The sequence below is a fragment of the Triplophysa dalaica genome, chromosome 21 (genome assembly GCF_015846415.1).
Source record: "Triplophysa dalaica isolate WHDGS20190420 chromosome 21, ASM1584641v1, whole genome shotgun sequence".
NCBI classification, from domain to species: domain Eukaryota; kingdom Metazoa; phylum Chordata; class Actinopteri; order Cypriniformes; family Nemacheilidae; genus Triplophysa; species Triplophysa dalaica.
In genome coordinates this window covers 2,152,944-2,173,781 of record NC_079562.1, presented here as the reverse complement: position 1 = coordinate 2,173,781, position 20,838 = coordinate 2,152,944, and the positions used below count along the sequence as shown (strand labels likewise).

General features: G+C 41.4%; 1 long non-coding RNA gene across 1 annotated transcript; it reads left to right on the top strand.

Annotated features, from left to right (window-relative positions):
* The first annotated feature begins 8,764 nt into the window (after positions 1 to 8,764).
* Positions 8,765 to 14,287, top strand: LOC130410679 (uncharacterized). The gene is made up of 5 exons (XR_008905036.1): positions 8,765 to 8,921; positions 9,252 to 9,314; positions 9,603 to 9,757; positions 10,267 to 10,821; positions 12,325 to 14,287. It is a non-coding gene; the product is annotated as an uncharacterized LOC130410679 (long non-coding RNA).
* The last annotated feature ends 6,551 nt before the right edge of the window (positions 14,288 to 20,838 follow it).

Below are 20,838 nucleotides of genomic sequence, written 5' to 3'. Positions count from 1 at the left end.
TAAGGACTATTTGTTTGTTTGCCGTGGTCTCCTAATGTGAGCCTGTCTATTCAATATCCATTAGGGTCTGGCGTGAGGTGCTTGGCATCCAAATGCGATGTGACAAAAACACCTTGATGTGGAGTTTGTTTTCTCTCTTCCCTCGCTCGCCGTGTTCGTTGCTTCCTTTTGTTTAAGATGAACACGAGTGTCCGTCATTCTTAGAGCGGCTAATTGCTTGTGTGGTGGTGCGGCTGGAGCTTCGGCTGTCTGGCTGCTGATAAAGTATCGATTGGCTGTCTATGAGGAGGAGACGGGTTTGGATGAGGTTAGAAGGGGATAAAAAAGGAATTGGGTTATTTGCACCTGCCTCAACCTGTGGAACATAAGCGGCCTAAGAGGACAAAAGCCGCGAGCTAGATGTTTGAAAACACTTTGAAATGGTTGTATGGCGTCCGGAGAGTCATTTTAGTGCCACTTGCACATCAAAGCAGATAGTATTGTTAAATATTGTTTCCTTTATGTTTTTATGTTTTTAATTGGTTCATATTAATGAAGAAGAGGTTTGTGAAGCGCCACTAGACTTTTGGCACTTTTCAACATTTGACACGGTTTGTACAGTTTAAGTGAACAACAGCAATATTTAATTAGTTTTTTTCACATTGTCTGAGGGAACACAAGAGCTTTATTCTTTTTAATTAGTTTCTTTTTTCTAGCCTGTTGACAAATAATTTTTATGTTGTAAGCACTTAGTGACTCAATTTAAAATAAATAAACTAAATTCAGATTCCTTTACAAAAACAGTACTTTAGATCTTGTGAAAGCTTTCTCTTCAAGTAAATGTATCATGATTTCAATTTAGCGACATCTAGTGGTGAGGTTGAGAATTGCAACCAACGGCTCACTCCACCCCTTCCCCCTCCCTTTCGAAACACCATGCTGACTGATACAGGATTAAGATGTCGTCACGTATCGCTTCTTTGCCAAAAGAGATAAGGTATTTACGAAACACGCTCTGTAGAGCAGTTTGTTCGTTTAGGGCTACTGTAGAAACAACATGGAGAATTCCATTCACGGGGACCAGTGGTGTATAGACATTGCTCATTCTAAGGTAATAAAAACATTAAGCTTCATTATGTGTCTTTATACACCTCTGAAGACATAGTTATGTGTATTGCATTTCTGTTGAAATTGTGTCACATTTCTGTGTGAAAAAGACACACTGCACCTTTAAGGTTTTTATATTTTCAGTCAAACCAAAGTTGAATACATGAAGTTGGGCATTTTCAAGTCACACGCTTAAGTAAGAGCAATAGAAACAATGATGCTTGCTAACACCACTAACTAAACATTCATTTATGTCCAACTGGTTCATTGAAATAAATGAACTGATTTGCTCGAATGCTTCAGGCCAGCGGCCTTTAGCCTGTTTGCTTCACTGAAGCTCATTTCCTTTGTGTGCGCTTGGTTACATCTATACATGGTCCCAGACCAAACAATATCAGGCTGTGAGAGCACAAAGAAAGAACATTGCACATGAGATTTTTTAAAGTAAATGTAAAGTATGTTTCTTTGTACATTTTGGCATCCATCACGGTAAAGGACGTGCACTTTAAAATGTACTAAAAATGTGAAGAAATCCGTCTTCCACAATCTGAAGTATAAGACTCTTTGTTCTGTGGAACACAAAAGAAGACATTCTGGGAAAATTTTAAAGTCAATGAGGGCAAATGCTGTTTGGTTTCCAACATTCTTCAAAATATCTTCTTTTGTGTTCTGGAGAAAAATGAACTCGTACAGGTTTAAAATGACATGAGGGTGAATAATCAATGAAAGAATTCTTGTTCTTGAGTGAGTGCACCAGAGTTTATAGGAACAGTTCGCCCTAAAAATGAAAATTCTGTCTTCATTTACTCACCCTCAAGTTGTTCCAAACAAGTTTCTTTTTTCTGATGAATACAGAGAAAGATATTTTTACGGACCTTTGACTACCATTTTTATTTTTTCCTACTATGGTAGTCATAAAAAACATATATTCCATAGTAGGAAAAAATAAAATGGTCAAAGGTCCCCCAGAACTTTTTGCTGTCCTAAATTCCTCAACCTACTATGGTATTGAATCATGTCATAGAACTGAAAGCTAATATCATTCTTTCAAATATAGTTATCTTTGTTCACAGAACAACAACATTTATACAGATTTGGAACAACTTGAGGGTAACTAAATGGTGACAGAATCTACATTTTTGGGTGAACTGTCCCTTTTATACTTAAAGCTGTGGGTTTGTTCACATAAGCAATACTAAAGAGATGCTTTGGCAAACACTGCTCAATATTAGTAGAAGGGGCTGGAAATTCAGCATCACTTGTTTTTGAGAGCAGAGCAGAGCAGGAACAAAGTGATTATGTTATCCAAACCTTTTTACCTCTCTCTCTCTCTTCTCTCTCTCACACACACACACACACACACACATGCACACACCCTCACAGAGTATCATGATTGCAATGATGGTTATTTGTTTTGTTTATGCGTTGGTGTCGGGGTCAGTCAGAGTTAGTGTTTGTGCGTCTGACATTAGCGAAGGGTAGGACCGCTTGCCAAGAGAAGCGATTGTTTGTTTGAGATCGGTAGCGGTCAGTGGCATTTGTCTAAGCTGTGAGTCAAGAAACAGAGTGACGTTGGTGTTGCCACGGGGATGAAGTGACCTTACAGAGCCCATAGATCAAGAGTAATAGGAGACACTGGTGTCAGTACAACATTATAAACTTCCCCAAAGAGCAACTTGTTTTAGCTCAAACGTCATCGCAGGGCTTTATTAGTGCTGCCGAGAGCTGAAAGGTAAATCAAGAACATGGGGCCCTGTACTGACGGCGACAATCTCTTGCAGGAAAACATGTTTTGGTTTTATCTCTGGTCGTGCTTGTAAACATGGCTCACTGACAAAATGTTCAAGGGATAGTTCACCCGCAAAATTAATATCGTCATTTATTCACCCTCCTATGATTCAAAACCTGTATGTGTGCCTTTCTTATGTGGAACACAAAAGAAGATATTTTGAGAAATGTTTCAGTGGTTGTGTGTTCATATAATGGAGGTCGATAGGGAATGTGCATATTCCTTTAAATGCTTTCATTTGTAAATCACATGAAAGCAAATAAATAAGTCAATGTAAATGATTTTATACATCTACAACTGTCTATAAAATAAATGTTGATCAATCAATTTCTACACAATATACTGTTTTACAGCTTGGCATATCCAAAATATAAATGAATTATATAAAAATAACCAAACACTAAGAAACATCTTGACGTTTTGTTGCTTTAGCTTATTTAATGCTTATTTGTCTTATTTTATATCATTTTAAGTCATATTGATGCCCCCCACTGAGAAGAACTATATTTCTGCAACAACTTAATTTTAATACAGAATTTAAACCTTGAATTTCTTTCTGTATGTTTGCACAATTTTGGAGTCCTTTTTGCAAATTTCTATGAGATGACGGGATGCTAAGCATTGCAATGTTTTACATCATGTGGCTTTGTAGAAGAAACATTTGTAAAAGAAATATGTCATTCTTTATGACTGAATGAATATTGACTGGGGACGTTAATGACAGTTTTAATGAATAGCCATTGACAGAGTCTTTATATTTTATATATATATAAGAAAAAAAATCTGCTTGTTTAAGCATTGCGTGTCTCTCTCATAATGCAGGATCACAGCTGGTGTCAGAAACTATGGGTAAGAAAGACAGACTGGTATTAAATTTGCTCGGATGAGCTGTCAGTGTCCAGAATAGAGCGATGCATAAACAACTAGTTTGCTTCTGCATGCGGTATGCAAATGTAATGTAAAGTTTCCGCAACCTAAAGCTTATAAATAAGTGAACTCCATGCCAACAGAACACATAATCCTGAAGAAACACTTTATTTGTCCTTTCAGGCTTAAAGGTACAGTTTGTAAGAATTTTGCAGTAAAATACAAGGCCAATGATATGTATTTATATATATTACACACAAACACTGAGCCACAGAAAAAATTAAGAGATCTTTTCAAAATTGTATTAAATCAACATTTGTATTGTGGTCATTCAAGTCCAATGTCTGTTGAATTTCAATCAAATGAAACCCCAGGAGTAATATAAAGTCAACCAACAGCAATTTAAAAGACTGACAGAATGACAAGACCCATGAAAACTGTGACACGAAATCAAGGTTATCACATAAAAAATATTTTTTCGAACTTGTTGAAATGTGATTTTCTGTTATTTTCACCTGTTTCTCCAGTTTTCATTTTCTGCAAATAGAAAGAAGATATGTATTTGAAATTCGGGAGAAACGTTGTTTGTATTTCACAGAATGAAACAAAAATGAAATTTTACTAGTAAAAAGTACAATTTAAAAACGGAAAACATTTTTTGAAATGGTCTCTTAATGTTTTCTGCGGCTGTATATTTTAATTCATCAAACAAATGCATAATTAAATATACAAACTCCTCGCCAACAGAATCAGAACCTTGCTTAGGAGGAGTGGACGCCGGATTCTAAAGTGTGGTCATAAGGGTTGAACTGGATTAATGTCCTTCCATATATGTGTGCTTTAATACTGCAATGAAAAGGAATAGGTGATGAGTTAATTCATGTGAAGCTTTGATGATACATATACGTTTTCTGCCTCTGTCAGATCTTTCAATTTCTGTATCTCCTCTTTCTCTCTCTAGAACACACATACACATTCCCACACACACCCAAAAGCAACATCCCCAGTTAGAATCCCATCAGAGAAACAGGTCAAGAGGGTCAATATTTACAGCGTCAAGCCCAGATTGCAATTACTTTGGCGGAGGCCGGGCGGCGAGGAGAGAGGAGGCGGCCTCAGAGCGGTTCAGGATGAGCTGTGATGCGATGCCCCCCCAGATCTCTTCTGGTCTGATTGCGGTGCACCCCAGCCTCTAGTGCGGCTAACACTTGTAGAAATTACCTGACAGAACCAATTTAATGTTATTACCCAACCACGTGCATCCAGCTGTCTCCCAGAGAGCCGTTTGTCGTGATATTGGCGCGGCCTACCCCTCCCTTCGTCCCCCAATTTATTTCTCACAAATGAAAATGAATTATGCATTTTCCAGTGTCACTCACACATATAAACCCGGAGCACACGTTTGGCTGCTTGTATTACTTGCGAAGGCGATATACGGCAAATGCTTGTATGGATACAATGTGTAAACTTGCCAAGTTTAGTGAATATGGAGCGGGGGGCGTTTAAAGAGGTTGTTCGCCCCAAAATGAAAAATTGTCGTGTTTACTTTCCCTCGTGTAGTCTGCACTTGTTTGATTGGCTTTCTTCTTTGAATACGAAGAGATGGAATTGTGAAGAATGGCTGTCAGTAGGCACGCAGTAATGCTGAAGAAACACTTTATTTGTCCTTCAGGCTCAATATAGTCTCAGATAAATGCAAGTTTTACAATTTACAATAAAGCAAGTACCATTATTTTATTATAAAACATGACATTATATACATATATTTTCATTTAAACAAGCAAATTCATTAAAGGAGTAGTTCACCCCGAAAAGAACATTCTGTTATCATTAACTCACCTTGTCATTTCAAACCTGTATGAGTTTTTTTTTGCACAACACAAAAAATATATATTTTGAAGAATGTTGGTAACAGAAACCGTGGGTCCCCATTGACATGCAAAAGTTTTGTGTCCATAACATAGACGTGAATGGGGTCTAACATTCTTCAAAATATCTTTGTGTCTATAAAGAAAGCAATACAAGTTTAAAGTGAGTTACTTTAAGGTGAACTACTCCTGGTGTTTATGAATTTGTTTATGAATTTGCTTGTTTTAATGAAATATATTCATATTATAGATGATTAAAGGTATTAAAACAATGATAATAACCTAACATGACAAATAATACAAATCAATGTATTAATATCTTTATAGGCGATGCACTAAAGTTTAGGAGATCTCCAGCTGTCCTGGGATTACATAAACATTTTAGAAGTCTAAAAGAACCTTTCTCATCTCTTTTCATTTTTTCATTTTTATTTATTGATCATACTGAACATTTTTTTATGAAATTAGCATCATGTAAAATAGTTATGTTTTCTCGTAACATCAAAAACAAAAGTATCTGTACATATTTTATTGCTCTACACGACACATTGGTTTGTGTTTTACCTCGGGAGTTTTAGGAGAGCCATCTAAACCAAAATTGACTTCATTACAGTAAATCTCCTGAGCCGTGAAAGAACAAGCTTACAGCGCTAACACTTTCCCCCGGGATTGACCAATCAACATCCAGAAGCGTATTTGTTTTAGAAATCTTTTCATGGCACTGTTATCTTTCAAATTGGTGGTATCAGTTCAACGGTGGCCTTTACATTAATGCTCTTCCTCTTTCTCCGCTCTCGCAGATTTCTCGCACGTCTACGCACTTTCTCTAGCTCATTAGAAACGGCAAAGCCTCATCTCCCCCATCAATACCGGCCTGATCTTCTCGCATGAATGCATTATATCTATAACCACAGTCTCCCTGCTGCAAATGGCCGTCCTTCCCATTCTGACAAGGTCGCTTCACATCTGCCGACTTAAGAATTCTCCTCACATTCTCGCTAATCCTCGGCATTTCAGCCGGCAATACAAACAAATTTAACTCCGCCTGTAAGACGGGCTTTTGTAATACCCAGCGGAGTGTTTAGTATTCTGGCCATCATCCATCTCTGGATCCCTATTCCCCGCGCTTACCGTTCTGCACAATACAGTAAGGGAGAGGGAAAGACTGGCGTGCTAACCATGCCCGTGAAAAGAGCAAGCAGGGAGCTGAATAAGTTGGCCGCTCTTTTTCCAGAAGCTGAACCACGATGCTTGAAAAGCTATTATCACCCGCTAAGCTGCACGGGACGCCGTCAAACCTCTGCGATAAGTGATGCGTAAGATGGGTCCTGTGTGTGCTCCGGTAGTAAGTAGCTATTAGGACGATGACATTTTAGTGGGGTCTTATTGACCATGACATGCACACACTTGAGATGGGCTAATGGCCGTCAGGAACACATTTTGGCATCCGACGCCCAGAGGGCTGTCTAACGAAAAAAAAACATAATCGCTAGCAAAATTACCTTCTTATTTTCCATCACTTTTAGTTGGGAATGTGACATATTTCAAAGATGTCAAAAAACAAGGTGTTCCACGCGCGCCTGGGTGCATTCCGTTCGGCAGTGAGCGACATTGTCGAGATGGAGTGGTGGATGTACTCGAGTAGAGGTGTCGTGTATCTTGTGAGTTGTGCAGATTGAGGCGAGAGGGATATTCGTGACGGGACACCTGCACCGGGCTCCGTCAAAAGGTGGCGGTGCCAGAGGCTATCGAAGTGTAAAATCACGTGGTGGTTATCCCATTACGCTTCATTTATCAACGCCCCGCGCCATCGTTCACTTTTGACAAGTTTCTTCACCGTTGGAAAACAGTCAGGGGGCACGGGGGGAAGGTATTGTGCACAGAGGGGGCAGGGACGGAAGGCTGTTGTGCCGCATCTGGAATGGGATTCTAATAAGCCAGCTGCTGCCATGGAAACAGGAGAAGAGCCACCCCGCATCCTCTGAGCGGGGAGAGACCCCAAGGAACACTGCAAGCTTCCTCTTTCCTCTCTCGCCCATGTTTCTCTCGCTCTCTTTTCAGCGTGGCAAATAGCCCAGAGCCTCCGACCCAGGCGCCTCGCCAGCAAAAGGGGCCAGATAAGGGTGCGTAAAATTAGCCTCGGCTTCCAGAAAAAGAGGGGGAAATGTGCAACCTAGTACCCCGTGAAAGAAATTTCACACAGCCGCCTCTATCGCATTTTCCCGCTCCATGCACCGTGACTGCCAGTCCTGCAGTCAGACGTCCACAGGCGGAGAGGAACATAAAGGGAGAGTAGACAATCGACGGCAGACCGTGTCTGCTGTGCGTGCACTTGCGGGACGAGTACGTTATGGGATTGAGCGGCACCACATCGGCGAGTTTTAGGCGGCTGCATTAAAAGCAGATAGCAGTGGGCTGAATGCACCTGCCCGATACACTTGGTTAACTCCTGCACTCGGTCGCATTCATGCAGAGCGTCTTCTGAAGGAAGCCCTGCTTCAGCGGCCTCTCTTCTGTTTCTCACCGCCGCCTTTCAAGTGACACCAGGCTGATGAAAGTGGAGGGAAAAAAGGAGACAGCAGAGACAGGGAAAGAAAGAGTGAGTTGCGAAATGAAAGAGTTGACTTGTTTCCCTGGAGGGGGGTTTCCCTTCGCCGGCGTGTGAAGTGATGCCCTGAGTGATTCATGGGAAATTTACACATCGAGCGCGAATGTGAAAATGCCCCTCGGCTCACATTAAAGATTGGGTTTTAATATCTGACTAATACAAAGGCTTAATAAGATCCCTTTTTCTGCTCCGTTCCTCCTTTCCATGGTTTATTAGGGAATTGATGAAAGAAGCAGCTGGCAAACGTCTGGCTTCGTATTTATTCACAAATGGATTCGAAAATTGCCTGTATGCAAATGGTTTTGTGGGGCAAAGCTTCAGTTCTGTCTCTGAAAACGAAAAGAATTGTCAAGGGTTGAGCCTCAAACCTCATCTGATGCAACCGAAGGTGTTCTTCAAAAAATAACAGTTTACCTCTGACGATTGCTATTGAACAGGCGGATCCCCCTAGGAAGAATACTTGTTTTCTTTTCTTGCATCTTTTTAATAATTTGTCCTTTCAGTAAGTTCTCCTTAAGTTTCTTTCCTTGCTTCATTTTACAGGTTGTTTTCACTAGCCATGACGTTCTTCCGAAAACTTGACTTTCTCCTCGTCATACTTCTTGCCCCGCTTTTATGTTCAGCAGCTTTGGAGACAGTGGGACTGTCAGAGGGAGACGGCACTTGATTAAATCTGCCTCCCGCTGAGCTTTGATAATTTCAAGTAAGGAAAACACAACAGGACGTGTTTTAATATTCAAACACATTCTTCTACATTCTAAAAACGAAGGATTACAGACAACAGACTGGGTTTGCAAAGTGCCATCGTTGGTCCAGATGTTGAACATTACATTTCTCCATTCATGCCAAAGATTATTAATACCTTTCATGGCTTTTAATAAACACTAGTTTGGTGCTCATTGAAGCAGACGTGTTCTGAAACATGTAAATCTTACTTCCATCAGAATTTAAATTTTCATATTAACTACACAATAATAAAAAGCTTGGTTGTTTTTAACCCATGGTTTGACCCAAAATTGTCCTTATTACAAAGCCGTCGATCAAGACCGGGTGGAAAATGGAGGGACGCTGGACCTACAGCAATGCTTTGTTTACGGTAAAAAAGTGCACTTCCTTTTCATTAGCTCAGATAGCTTCATCTTCTGCAGATGACAAGCTTCAACTCACGATTGGGTGCAATATGGACAAAACCATATGTTGGGTTTAAATTAAGCTATGCTGGCTTATTAAACAAAAAAGATCCATCACATGTGAGTTTATAACCCAACGGTTAATTTTGTCCGTATTGCACCAAACCATGGCTGGAAAACAACCAAGAATTTTTGAAGTGTTGATGTTGTGTGTTGCCTTCTTGAACAATGAATGTTTCTAATTGTTTTCCAAGGTTTGTGTATCTCCAAAGTTTGAAAGGCTGGATTCCAGAATGTGACTGCGCACAAGGATTCAAAGGTGCAGAAGATTTAAGAAGACCAAAGAATATGCAGCACCAGGACAGATTAAGAACAAATTTAGGACCCATGCTCAAAAATCTCAAAACATGTAAGAACTCATTTGTCATCCTGTAAATACAATATTAAGAGCCGAGGGTATGTGAACTTTTAACCTGTCTGATTTGTGTAAATGTGCTTTTTTGTCTGGTAGAATAATGCTGTATTGTGTAAAATTATTACTTCGCATATGGGACTAAACATATTCAAGCCTACAATTAATTTCTTGTGTTACAGTATATGGGTGTCTAAACTTTGGTTATTTTTTGTAAGGGATTAGTGCAAAAGGCAAATGCAACACATTTATATCTCGAAATTCCATTCAGTCTGGTGAATATGTGTCATATGAGTTATTTCTTTAATTAGATTAGAAATACATTGAAAAACTAAATTTAATATTTATCTATCTTATTTATATGACTTATTATTTCAATAATATCTTGGCCTGTTGTATTGTGAATATAGAAAGCTAGCGTTAGCCTGTGTTTTATAGCTAACGGGTTCCACCATACCGTGTTTTTTTTACATATGGCATTTACAACATGTTCTCACTTTGTTCAGTGTTGCAGGGCCACCATTGTGATGTTCAGCGACCTCATCTGCGCCAATCTGCCAACAAAAACCACGACAGACCTAGATAACGCCGAAAACTGCTCGAACTCACAATCGTGTTGAGAGAAGACGAACAAATGCTTGCTGAGAAACATCACAAAGCTGAAGTGAGTCAGAGACACTGTTCAATGAAGTCAATGGACTTTCATGATCTCTGGCATACATTTGACGCGCTCAAAGGCCCCTTGCTCGTATGGGTTTATCGCCCCCCTCATCTGACGCAAAAGTGGAGATGATGTGTAGGATTACATTGATGGCTTTCATCAGGTCCTAACCCAACAGCAGCCTCATGAAAGGGAATACAAGGTGTAGCGCTGGCGTCTGGAGACACTGGAGTGTGTGGGACGGCTCTGTGATGTGTCCTTCCCAATCATCCTCACCGATAAACTTCGCTAAGGGCTCAGCCGATGAAGGAGGCAGTTCTTTTCTTTTTATAATTGTCTTCATTTCAGAGCCGCTGAATGGGGTTGAACATGGAGGAACGCTGTCAAAGCTTTGTTTACGGTAAAAGAGTTCACTTCCTGTCACCCAACTTCCTTTTCATCAGATGGCTTCAACTTTTGCACATGACAGCAAAGTTCCTAAATTGGTCCGAAACGCAGCAGCCACGCGTCTGCCGCTCGGGGTTGAATAACAAAGAGTTAGCTGTAAATAGTCATTCTGTCATTGGGCCGATATCATCCCGTTCAAACAGGAGCGTGTAGCGCGTGATCGCTCGCTGAATCCAGCTTTAATTAAACGGGGGTTAGGTGAAGGGTGTTGGGTGCAGATGGTACAGGAGTGTGTGTGGGTATGCGAGTAGAAGTGTGTGCGCACCTTAATCGCTTCCTGCGGGAATCAAGTGAAGTGACGGGCGCGGTCGCTCTATGACAGTTTTATTGCATTTATAATGTCTGTATACACAGCGGCACGAGGAGCGAGTCGGGGAAAGAGAGAGGGAGACAAAATCGTTGGCTGTCACTTTGGAATCCCTCTCCGCGCTTCCGGCCCCTCACTTCTGTCAATCATATCCGTGAAAAGGGCACTGGCTTTTAATACGCTGAATGACAATGATTTTTTTATAATAATAACCTGGATCCATTGGAGGCGCGGGCGGGGGCATCCCTTTATATTCTGACATTTAAGATAAGCAAACTTTCGCATAACGTCAACACGGATAACAAATACCCTAGAATAGCGCACAGTTGCCCTTTCGTAGGATTTGCGCAGCTAAGAGAGTTTGAAGCTGTCTAATTATGGCGAGTTAAGCACCGTGTTGGTCAAACTTCCACTGAGCTCAACTAGGCGGTGAGTCATGTGAGCGTCCTTTATGGGGGACTCGCGTGACAACAGTTTCCACCCATACTAAAATGAACAACTCTAACTGGCTTTCATGCTGTTTCATGCTGTTCTGGCTCATGTAAGTTTCAAATTTGTGTCATGTTCTGAAGCTTAACAAGAATAGACGCAATGAGGCAATCGAGGTACTTGATAATACAAATAATGTGGGTTGTGCTCAGGTGGTCTTGAAAGAACTTGAGTTTAAGTTTATTGTGAATTCTGTGACTTTGTTATCGGAACATTACGAGTAAAGAACATTTTTCTTTCGCAATCTACTGGAGAAATTGACGAGACGTTTCTCAAATGCAACAGAACATTTTAAGGTAGATTCTTATGATAGTTGTCCAATCCAAGCTGTCCAATGTAATTTAAGAACCCCAAAGAAAGAAAAAACTTTCATCACCCCCATGGAGTTTAAAATCTGCCTCAATATTTTGAGAAATGTCTCGGTGGTTTTGTTTTCATCAATGGAAGTCAATGGGGTTCAATTTTGTTACGTTCTTCAAAATGTCTTCTTTCGTTTTCTGAAGAAGAACGAAAATTGTACAGGTTTTTGGTGACATGATGATGAGTTAACAAAGACAGCATTAAAATCTTTGATAATTGCCTTAGTCATGTTTTCCAAGGATTAACCTGTACATAAAAATAACAAAACCTGTTGATGCAATAACATTTCTCTTCCCACAGGCGTTCACAAGACTTCTCTGACTCTGGCCTTCGGTGAAGTGTTTCGAGGTCTTGTTTGAAAGAGACTAACAGAATAAAGTGGAACAGCCTCTTGAAGGGCTCGGCTCCTTTTTACAGACAGATGGACCAGAAAGTGAGAGAGAGGACACCTGCTGGTCACACTGCAACCCCCCTTCCCGGTTCTTCTTTTCTCTTCTTTCTCTCTCTCTGCTTTCTCATTTGCTCCTGCATTAGAATTCAGCTTCTCGTCTGACTGAGTGGGTTACTGAAGCGTGTCACAGTAAGAACCGGCGAATGATAATGAACTGAACGTGTGCGAGAGGGAGGGGCCGAGGGTGGAGATGGGAGAGGATTCCGGTAAGCAGCTTCTCGCTGCGAGAGAAAGAGAGCGAGAGACGAGGCTGTCGACTGAATCACCAACACCTCCGCCACTTCACCACCCCTTTCTCTCTCCGCTCGGCACGGGGGAGTGAGTGTGGGTCGGGACGCCCCGCTACGTTCCCTCTCCCCCTCCGCCGTCCTCCACCGGCAGACCCACTTCTCCAAATGAATCCATTCATCATATTCTCTTTTTGTCATTTTCATGTCAGCCTCCCTCTGCTGTATTACGGTTATCATTATTTTATGTTCTCTGCTTCTCTCTCCCCTGTTCTTTTTTCAAGCGCTCCCACACGCCGCTATCCCACTCGTTTTGTCACGGCCGAGGAAAAGAAAATGATCGGCCGGAGAGCCCGTAGAGGCAAAGACGAACGTCAGAGCGAGGAGAGCTGTGTCCGGACGGGTAGCCAAAAGATAGAAGCGGCACTGGCAGAAGCCTCTTCTTCTGATGGATTATCCCGAGTGGAGAACTCCGAACGGGGACAAAACGACAAGAAGAGAAGACATGAGCAGCGCTGAAAACACGTTTGGAGAGGGACTTTGTGAAGAACTGATCTTTTTCTTTTCTAAAATATAAAATGCAGATATTTCTCTGTTCAACTTGCTCTCATGTGTTTTAGTTTCTTCGGTCCGAATGCTCCCCCCGTCTTGTTCGGGACGTTTTGCGACTCATTGTGAAGAATTCTCTGGACTGTGTGCTGAAAAGCACTTTTCAATCGAACAAATTCCTTTCTAAACACCTAAAAGAGCCCTCTTTTCTTCATCTTCTCTCTTCTATTGAGACCAAAATAATTGGAGCTGCAGACTCCACTGTAATCTTGCCGTAGGAGCAAGTTGGGCCAATCCGGACGCAACACCTGGAGCCATTTTCTTCTCAAATCACTTCATTATATTGTGGGGGGGCACCAACCACCCAAGCCTTGGGTCTTAGTGATCCGGATGTGCTGGAGAGAAAGTTAAAAAGAAATGGAGAAAGAGAGACCTCCAAGAAGATGAAAGCAGAGGTGATATTTTCAGAACAGAAATGGGTGAAGAGAAAGTCGGCCATATCTGAGAAGACGTCACAACAGATTGGTTCATGAAACAATACGCTGAAAAGTTGCAGTGTAGACGCACAACACAGTTAGAATAGATGAATTATCTCTTCTGTTAGTGCCAAGTTTAAAGATAAAGCGTTGCGTTTTGCACTCACAGAAGAAACTTGGCCAAGTCTGGGATCCTTTTTTTCTCACTGTATTGTACTTTTTCCCAGCCTTTCTCCCCCCATGTTAAGTCATTCACTGGGGCACTTTGCACCCCCCCCCCCCCTCGCTGCAAGCTGAAAGCTGTTGATCGCTAATCCACGGCTATTTCATCAGATCCTCTCACTGATTTCTACATTGATTGGCTGTCTACTTCAGAACCTCTCCGGCTCCCTCCTCTCGCTTTTTCACTTTCCTTCATCCACTTCTCGCTCTCTCTCCCCCTCCCTCCCTCTCCCTCTCTCTCCCTCCCTCCCTCTCTCACTCGCCCTGCCTCATTGTCTCTGTGTGCGGCAACGGTGCCTCTGGAAGCCAGTCTGTTCCACCGCTCGCCCGATAGAGGAAGGAAGAGGTGAGTCCCGTCAAACGCATCCCAATCTCAATCTCTCTGACTGTCAGCATCTATCACCGTCTCCATGTTGATTCATCTCAAAGTCTCCATTGTCCTCCAAAGTGTGATTTTGTGTTTTTGTTCATTGTTTTGTAAGTGTGTGAGAGCAAGAATAGGCTGTGCTGGTGTGGGGTTGTTGGGTTCTTGTTTGGGACGGGGATGTTACACTGGTGTTAGTGTTGCAGGTGGGCAGGTGTTTTTTGGTGGAGGTGCAGTTTGTGGCTTGTTACTGGAGAGTGTGTGCGTGCAATAGGGATGCTTTGCCGCGGTTGGAGCGTTGCCGTGGTTGCCTTTTCTCCCGGTTCAGTTTGCAAAGAGCCCTGAGGGTTTAAACTGCTCTGCGGATGAGAATCAGTGACCAGTGCTAAATATGCATCCATGCAGAGCCAGACAACTCATGCACATATATCACAACTCATATATACATCTACTTACAGATATATGTGTATATATGAATATACATAAAAACATGATATATATAGGTATATAGATATATATAGATAATAGGTTCAGGTTATATAGGTGTATATTAGATATGTATAATTATATATATATATATGAAATTAAAAAAGTATTCTGTATGGGGACACATACTCACACAAATCTCACGGATTTGCATTTCACGATGGCAAATTTAGGTGTTTCCCCAGGGCTTGACAGAAATAGATCCCATGCTAAATCAGGACAGGCACCAAGACTCCACGGAAAAAAAGGTGTTACGCGCAGTCAAGCTTCTGTGTGAAAACGGAAACTGAATAAATAGACAGGATTCTGCCGGAGACAATGGAAAGATTTAGGTTTAGAAGGACCATTTTTTTTTAAATCGTCCCTCCACTTGTCCCACAAATCTAGTGTTGGTTGTTTTATCTTTTTCACCTCTTCATCTCTTACTGGGTGATTGTATACAGTATGTATGAACATAAATGTATGCATATTTTGTTCAAATATAATATGCATATATGTTTGTGCAAGCTTTCTATAGATTTAGATAAATAATATATATATATAAGAAAACCTTAACAAACCGTTTTATATTATTTTGTAGTCGGTCAAATTCTGCTGGTCTCATTTAGTTAATTTATCATATATTGTGCACCGGTTTGGTTATCTTCTGCTCTTTGTTCCACAGATTGCTATAGACAGGGGTCCTGCGTTGTTGTTTCTCTTTGGTGTTTGTACGGTTCACGCGTCACGTCTGAGACGGTCGAAGTTTATCTTCATCTGCTGCTCGGTATCAGACGATAAAAATAACTTGTCTTTAGTTTAGCTGGCAAAATGACACCAGGTCCCTTGACAGCTTATATTAGACAACAAGTGTAGCATCAGATAGCAGCGTAGAGTCAATGCCATCGTCTGCAGAACAGAAAGTGGATTTTTCACAGCTAAACAGGATCCCCTCGGCATTGAGAGTTTCCCTGCTGCTTTGCGATGGGATGTGTGATGTGTGTGTTTGGAGGAGGGGAGGGCACTTAGACACACGCTGCAAGACACGATTGACAGTTGCTAGATTGGTTGAGACACATTACGGTTGGATCCGTCCCCACTATGCTGCGAGGACGGACACCTACGGGGGGCGATACGAGTTTGTCTCTGAAACAGCAGGTCTGCTGAATGTTGTCCTCTCGTGTGAATGCCTGTTCGCCTCGACAAAGGGTGCAAGAGGTTGAGGGATAGTTCTTCTCACCCTACATGACACAAAATACAGTCCAGAAGTAACAATAGACAGCGAGTAATAAAAAATAGTGAACAGGCTGTTAAAAATACAGAGAGTGGCAGAGCGCGAGCTTGGAAGCGACAGGGTCTGGCGCTCTCACAGAAATCCCCGCGTCCGAAGACTGCAATTCTTCCACACCTCCCTGCGCAGATACTTAAGATGACATTGCTGACAGCCTCGCTGTCAGAATGAGACACCGCTGAGAGATTATCGCCCGCCTCAGACAATGTTTCAGAGTCAGCTATTGTGCTTTCCACAACTCTGTCTTCGGCTAAAACCCGCCGATTTGCCACGCGGCTCTGAGGACAGGTTTCAAGGAATCGTGCTACTTACAGACATGTAGACCTCAATGAGGTTATTTTTTTCTTGAATGGCATTATGGTTTTATAGATGCAAGCTTTTCGGTCAACATCAATTGTCAACATTTTTGATGGCTACTAAAGTGGATCAGTTTTACCAAAAATGCTTTTTAATTGGCGTTTTAGTTCCCCTAGGTAATAAAGCATTACGTCATTTCGTAGCGCTTTGGTGCCTGTTGCTGTGGGCGTAGCTTTGTGAGATGGGTGGCGTGACTTTTGCCGTTTCCCATCCAATCAGAGCTGGCACCTCCTCTGTCCAGCTGCATATTTAGGGCGTGGCACGTTTTCCGTCAGGCTCGTTTCGTTTTGCAAATCTGTTTCGTTGGGGCCGCCAACTTGTGAACTTACTTGCCAAAGAAGTGCAAATTTTTATTTCCCAAGTGTTAATAATGAATAAGCAAGGAAATTGGAAATTAAATATGCAATCTGTAAGCCTACATACGCGGTCTGTTGGGCAAGTGTTATTTCCGTGATACCAAATGTCAGTCTTTACGCATGCAAGAATTTTGTTAAAGGGATAGATAACCTAAAAATACAAATTCTATTTTATTTACACTTATAGTAACCTGTATATGAGTCTTTCTTCTCTGGAACACAAACGAAGATGTTTTGTGAATCGGGTTGAGTCCATACAATGGAAGTCAATGGGGTCGAGTGTTGTTTGGCTATAGACATTTTTCGAAATATCTCCTTTTGTATCCTGCAGTAGAAAGTCAGGTTAGAAATGTTCATTTTTGGGTGAACTATTCTTATGCGCCAACGTCTTCACTTCATATGTGACGACATGCGCTCACGTTCTTCTTGCAGGCAAACGTGGCTGTGTTGTCGAGAGAGGAGCGCTTAGAATGAAGAGAGCCCACCAGCATACAGAAGCGTGGTCATACTGAGGGCCATTCCCTCAAACATTCCCCGACTGTTACTCATTTCAGGGAAGAGGATGTGTACTCCCCCACCCTCCCTCCCTCACTCACTTTATTTATCTATTCTCTCATTTTCCCGGTAATGACTCTCTCTCTCATCAATTAGTCGAATGCTCGCCGGCGTTCCGGAGGTGAATGCATACACGTTGATGGCCCCCGACTCCCGGGAGGTGCGAAAAAAATCTGTGTGATCTTGCAGGGGAAGGCATTTGCCAGAGATAAAGCTAATTTAATCCGATGAAATGTGACATTTGGCGGCCGACGCTCCCACTCGGCCGGAGTGCAGGTGCTGCATCAAGATTAATGAATCGCCAACAGCCCATCCATTCGCGCCGCCAGATAGAGAGCGAGGGGAGGTGGAGAGAGCGAGAAACAGAGGGCGATGGGGGGGCAGGGCCGGCGAGATGGAAAAAGAAGTAGAGAATGAATCGGAGGACAGCGGTTGGTGGGAGGTCAGGTGCTTTGAAAGGAGGCCGTTGGGCTGCGTGCTGTGTTTTGTCACCTGGGACCCGCCGCGAGGGATTGAGAAGGCGGCTGCCTTGATTAGAAGTGAGAGTTCTCCCTCCCTATCTCTCTGTTCTTGTCTTTCGATTCCTCCTCTTCGCTGCGCGAACCCACCGCTGTTCTGTTCTCTCAGAAGCGAGGCCGTGGCTGGTTTTAGTGCGAGCGTGTTTGCATGCGTAGTTAACGGGGCCCACGGCTGGTGGGAATTTCCTCGCGTGGAGCGCGCCGTTCTGCCAAACCAAGCAGATTGGCACTTTCGACTCGTGCCAGAGCGCTATAAATACAGTCTCTCGTGATTACTCCCGCTTTGACTTTCATTACGAGATCAATCCTGTTAACGATGAAGTGTTCGAGTTGCATGTCGACATTGTGTTTGTGATGCGTTTGTTTGCTGTATAAAAAGCAAAAACGCCATTTACAGATTTGCTTCACAAGGGTCTTACCATGGTAATATCAATCCAATACGTTAACACTGTAATGTGATCCTTTATTAATAACAACAGAATTGAACAATTCTTCCGCCACGTATATATCGTTCATTAGTCTAACCGTGGGTTATTTACAGCTGGTAAGCAACAAAGCAATCTGGCCTATTATTATCGAATGTGCAGTCACTTGTGGGCTCAACCGAACAGAATTTACAGGCTCATTTCTCATTAAAAGTTCTGAAGCTTTTCACACCTGCACTTGTGGACGGCTGACTTTCTTCGGATTCCTCGTCCGTTATGTTCTTACATCACCTTGACCTTCCCGTCTCCTAAATTATAGAGGGTGACAGAACGCTCTCATTAGGAGAAAAAAAAGAGGCCCTTCTTCTGTATTCACTGGGGACTTGATTTCCATATAAAGTGACAGCGTACGAAAACAAAACGATAATGTGCGGTCGGATTCTCAACTCGTGACCTTGATTAGACACACTTTACCGTGAACCGGCAACATATTAACTCAATGTTTAATGACAGCTCCCAGGAGCCATCTGCGGACGTTGAGTTTGTAACAAGATGCTTGCAAAAAGAGCACTCATGTGGAAATGATAAAAGAACGACAAAATTTGTCGGTAGCCATGAATCCTACCCCTTGAAACCTGGTGTGGTTGTATGTTTGTCTTCACTACTAGGGTAATTAGAAGTAAATCGGTTGAACTAAATTGTAACTTACTGGCAAAAATTTCTTAACGCCAATGAATATGGTTGCGCAATTCACACTGAGTCTCCGCTCACACCGGATTCATATTACCTTCTGGATGATCTCTGAATCCGAGTGAATTCAATTCCAATTCAGGATTCGCTTGCTCATACGTTACAGACCTTCTTTTATACTCGAGCTCACACCCCCCCGTCCAGTTTCAGCTTCACCAGTTCTGTAGTGAAACTCTATTGTTCTCTTGTTTCAATCTGTAGCATCTTTGTAAGAGCACCGTGACCTTTTCATACCTGGTTACGCTGCTTTGCGCTTGAAGATAATCCTGCAGGAGAGAGCAAAAACATCAGCGTTATTTTTATTTAAGACTGATCGGATCCAACATCTCAGACGGCCTCCGCGGGGGGGAGAAACAGGCTTACGTCTACAGTTTTCTCATTTCAGGCTCATTCTTAGCGGCTACAGAGCGTTCTCGGTGAAGAGCGATTTACTTCGTGCCGTATCTTTCCATATGATAAGCGAGACTGATAAATGGGGCTGTATAATTATGTTGTGACTGGTAAGGAGGAACGGTTAGGCTGCTCTATAAGACGTGTGTATGTAATTACGGTTGGTTTTATCAATATGGTCGTGCGGATCTCAAAAGACCTCACGCAGGAGGCAGCTGTTCTGTAGTGCCAGGAAAACACAAAGACTAAATGGAGAGGGTCCCTCGTTCGCCCACACTATCTCTCTTTCATATCCCCGCTCGGCTTAATCCTGGGGAAGATCAATTTGCCATTTCCTGGTGCCACTCAGAAAGGTTGCGGTCTTGCATGGGTTTAGGGTTTTAATTAGGTTTGGGTGATGTTCATAATATATTGCTGTTTGGGAAGTTTTTTGACATTGTGAATACTTTGGACGCTTTTTTGATTTGGCCATGATATGACCAGATGATTGTGATGTCAGGTCACACCGTGGGTCATGTGATTTTTAAGTATGAGAGCACAATGTACTCTTTTGCAAACATTTAAACTTTTTTCTTTTTGACATTAGAAATGTTGATAACACTTTATAATAAGTTTGTATGTGGTAGCATCAGATCTAACAGTCACAATATTAGTTAAACTGACAAATACTAATAAGTTTAATACATGCCAGAAGTATTGTTTACTACATACATTGACACATTTAACAATTTTTAACAGATTTAACAACTTTATTTATATTAACTAACATGAAAAAGATATAATATAGTGCAGTATACTAAAAATAATAATAATACTACTACTAATAATAATAATAATAATAATAATTGATAACACATAACATAACATAACATAACATATATTTACATTTACATTAAGTCATTTATCAGACGCTTTTATTCAAAGCGACTAATAACATATAACATGACAAATTAATTGAAGTATAAATTAAATTGATTAAAAAAATATTAAATCTATTAAAATTGTTTAAAATAAACTTTTTAAAAAGTCAGTGAAATATAGGCTAATGTATCAAATTGTAATAATAATGTAAAGAGTATTAAAGTTTAATTTCAGTCATTAATTTCTCTATGATTTTGAACTAACTCTAATTTATTTCCGAAGAATGTTCTTTACAATGTGTGTATAATGATTTTATGTTAAAAAAAATATGGCTTCACAGACTGGGTCATATTAAAAAACAGTTCATGTAAGCAACAGCATTAACCAAAGTTAAATTATACTGTTAAAACATTATTGCAAAGTGTTACCGACTTTTTAAATCCGCTTGTAAGTTTCTTTATTGAAAAAGAAAACTTAAACTGAATGTATGCAAATACATTCATATGTAGATGTATTTTCTAAACGCTTCTATAAATAATGAGAAATATAGTTCAGTT